Source organism: Malus sylvestris, chromosome 5 (assembly GCF_916048215.2).
Source record: "Malus sylvestris chromosome 5, drMalSylv7.2, whole genome shotgun sequence".
In the NCBI taxonomy this organism is placed as follows: domain Eukaryota; kingdom Viridiplantae; phylum Streptophyta; class Magnoliopsida; order Rosales; family Rosaceae; genus Malus; species Malus sylvestris.
In genome coordinates this window covers 1789029-1792594 of record NC_062264.1, presented here as the reverse complement: position 1 = coordinate 1792594, position 3566 = coordinate 1789029, and the positions used below count along the sequence as shown (strand labels likewise).

Below are 3566 nucleotides of genomic sequence, written 5' to 3'. Positions count from 1 at the left end.
AAATCTAATCCATAAACGTGATATTATACCTCGCCTAAGAACACAGAGAGCCCAAGATCTATTGTCTTAAGAATTTAAATAACCAAGATTTGGATGTACTGATTGTGAGTATTTGTGCATAGATGTGTAACTATTTCCATAAAACATGTGAAGGACAATCAGTTTAGAATTTCAAAATATAAAATATTACAATTTACATAAAAGATAAGTATTGGGAAACAAAGTTGGCATCTCACCTTCCACAATAGGTCGACAAATCCTTTGATTACACTTTAGCTTCTTGTTTACCTGAAAACACAAATTCACTGTTTAGAATATCAAAATTTCATGAAATGGTTCACCTTTGAATCAAGAAGAACTCCTTTGTTTTATGTATGGTACTGATAAATAATCAACTCATAATATTGGATCTCAATTTATTTTAAACTTTTATGCATTTTTGACTATTCTGGGATCCATTTAGGCAATCTCTTAGACCATTAGTTCGTTCCCTTTGACCAAAATAAAAAACAGCACATCCGCTTGCTGCTTAGTGAATTGATAAGTCAGTCACAAAGATAACATGTAGAATGCAAATATGGGTCAGGAAAAAACAACAGCTATAGAATTGATTATGCTTACCAATCCAATGCCAACCTTCTTTTTAAAAATTAAAATGACACTATTTTTGTCCCTCATGGAGTTTGATAAATTTGCTCGATCACTTTTACATGTTTCTCCTGGGAGTTCTTAAATCATCCTTCTACTACTCAACAGACATCAATCTGAAACATACGGTTTGTTCAGGTACGCTCTCTTATTTGAAATTTGTTTTTCTTCTTATGCTGTTTGGTATGGTTAGTTTTCCCATATCCTTAGATCTCTCAGTCCAATATCAATTCAATATTGATCATTTACTACAATATCTTCTCCTATTGTGGCAAAGAGAATTCATATCAAGATTAACTACATTATTTAATTTGAATGGAATCCAAAAGAGGTATAAATATGAAGGATAAAAAAGTAATAACAAAAGTCACATTTCAGCAGCAATTAATAGCAGAAATCAGAAAATAATTTCAGTAAAAAAGAAAGCAAAGATTAGAACTCAACCACTTCTACATTTCTAAGAATAAGAATGAATAAGCTTAATCTAGAGAGAGAAACACAAAGATAAAAACATCAGGCATTTATTTTTGAAACACAAAGATCAAAATTTTAGGCATCTACTTCTTTTGCAGTTAATGGGTGCAATATGAAATGTAAGTTTCTGGAGAGAGAAACAACCAAACTTCACACTGGATCATATTTTTTAGAGAAAGAGAGAGTTGGAAGTACTTTTCAACAGCAGAGGTCAATCTTGGGCATAAAAAGAAAGAATAGAAGCTTCACAGCACAATAATTAACCACAATCCTCTGTTTTTCTAAGTGCAAATAGTAAAACGGAATCAAAGTATTCAACACAAAATCTTCACATTAGCCCAAGAACTATATTGTTTCTAGAGCTTTCCAAATTCCTAGCACGGACAAACATAAAAGCACTAAAATATATAATTGGAAAAAAAAAAATTCCAAGAAACTAAATGGGAAGTTGGGCAGATCTGCACAGTAACACAAACCCATTACTCCAAATTAAGAGCATTGCGGCTCACCCTGAAAGCACTTATTTTCCGATAAGGGAGAGAAAGGTCATTGTTCTGGCTATTGAGTGTTGCTGGCTCCAAAGCAGTTTGTCTTCCAGAACTTTATAAGAGCAAGTCACCCTTTCAAAGCCACCGTAAATCGCGAGTTTACATCATTTTGCTACCTAAAAAATACAAACAAAAAAAGGAAAAAAAATAGAAAGTATAAGATTCAAACATGTTTACAATTACAAACACTTTACAATGCATGTAAAAATTAAACGTTCTCAAGCACCCATGTCTCTGATTCGAGGCTAAAACCCAATTCCACAAAAGAAATCAACAATTTTGATCAAAACAGAAAAGCCAACAGATTCAAAAGGCCATAATACAATTATACATATCCTTAGTTGCTACGAAAATCAACAGTTCCATATAAGTATACAAAATATTTTCTTACACCTAATTTCGCAGCTTAGAGAGCAATAGTTATACTAAAACAACAATTAATTGAAACCATTGAAGGGGAAAAAACCAAAAGTGGATAAAAACTTAGAATTCAACAAAGATTGTGTTCCCAATCTAAATACATTATAAACTCCAGCAAAAAATAAAACCCAGGTCTCCTTTTAGCATTGAAGCTTAGTTCATGTGGATTTTTGGAAAAAAAAAACCTTCGAAAACTTAACAATCCAGATTAGGGGAAACAATTACTGTAAAATTAACAACAACTAAACAAATTAACAAACTGAAAACCCCAAAAAAAAAAAAGCAACTGACCTTACAACAAAGAACAAACAGACTGAACAGAAGGTGAATCCCAAAATGAAACAAATCAGGGAATAAAGAGAGAGATGAATCCCCCAAAACTGGACCTAACGTACTAAAAAACAGGAAAATTTGATATACGGGAAAGCAATATACAGGAAAATAACCAAAAATACCAACAAAAAAACACAGGGGAAAACCCACATACCTCCCACTACGAATGAGTTAACCGTAAGATTCCAGACCGAAATCCTGATCTTATCAGGGCTCAAAAACAGAAATTTTGGGTAACTGCCGGGAGCAACCGCGTGGCGATGGAGAACCGAATGAACTTTTGGGTAAATGGAAAGTGAGGTCTTGAGGAAGAGGGAATCAGGAGTGAGAGAGAAGAAGTAGGAGAGGAAGAAGAGGAGGGAGAAAAGGAAGGTCAGGTAGAGGAGAGGGGAGGCGGAATCGAAGATCAGTAAATCCAAAACATGCATTCTCATCAGAAAACAAAAAAAAAAAAAAAAAAGGAAAAAAATAACTAAAAAGAAAAAGGCAAAAAAATGCAGGGTATTCTTCCCGAAGGCAACATATCTAACATTCTTGGAAAGAAAATTCGATCACGAATTGAAAAAAAAAAGTGAGAGAGAGAAACGAACCTTCGTACGGAGGCTAGTGATCCGGAGCTCGAGAAATCTGTGGAAGCAAATGGAAGAGCCCTGATTTTCCATATTTCTTCCGTTCTAGGATGAGAGAAACGGAAGAGATGGAGTTGTGGCTGCTAGAGTTTGAGGAGTTCAGATACAGGAAGAAAGAGAGATGAGAGAGGGCTCGCGTAGGAGAGAAAGAGGAAGAGTGAGAGATGAGTGGGGAGCTCACGCGTGTATCTAAACTAAACGGACAAAATTACCATCTGAACTTTTGAGAATTACCCTCCCAACCCCGTTTGGGTGGTATTGTTGTAAATAGCATGAAATCGAGTGGCTCCGTGCCAAACCATATGGACAAAATCACCCTCTGAACTTTTGAGAATTACCCTTCAAAACATCCCTAAAATGGATTTTTATCACAATTGGTCCCTGACATTGATCAAACACATCATTTTGGTCCCTAACATTGAAAATCAATAAAAATGGTCAATGAGATTGATCAAACACATCACAAATGATCCTTCCGTTAAAAACTCTTTGGGCAATTTTCAAAGCTTCGTAA

General features: G+C 34.7%; 1 long non-coding RNA gene across 1 annotated transcript; it reads right to left on the bottom strand.

The window, feature by feature from the left end:
- Positions 1 to 308: 308 nt before the first annotated feature.
- On the bottom strand, positions 309 to 3364 carry LOC126621541 (uncharacterized). The gene is made up of 2 exons (XR_007623080.1): positions 3014 to 3364; positions 309 to 1786 (listed from the first exon to the last, which is right to left on the bottom strand). It is a non-coding gene; the product is annotated as an uncharacterized LOC126621541 (long non-coding RNA).
- Between the last annotated feature and the right edge of the window lie 202 nt (positions 3365 to 3566).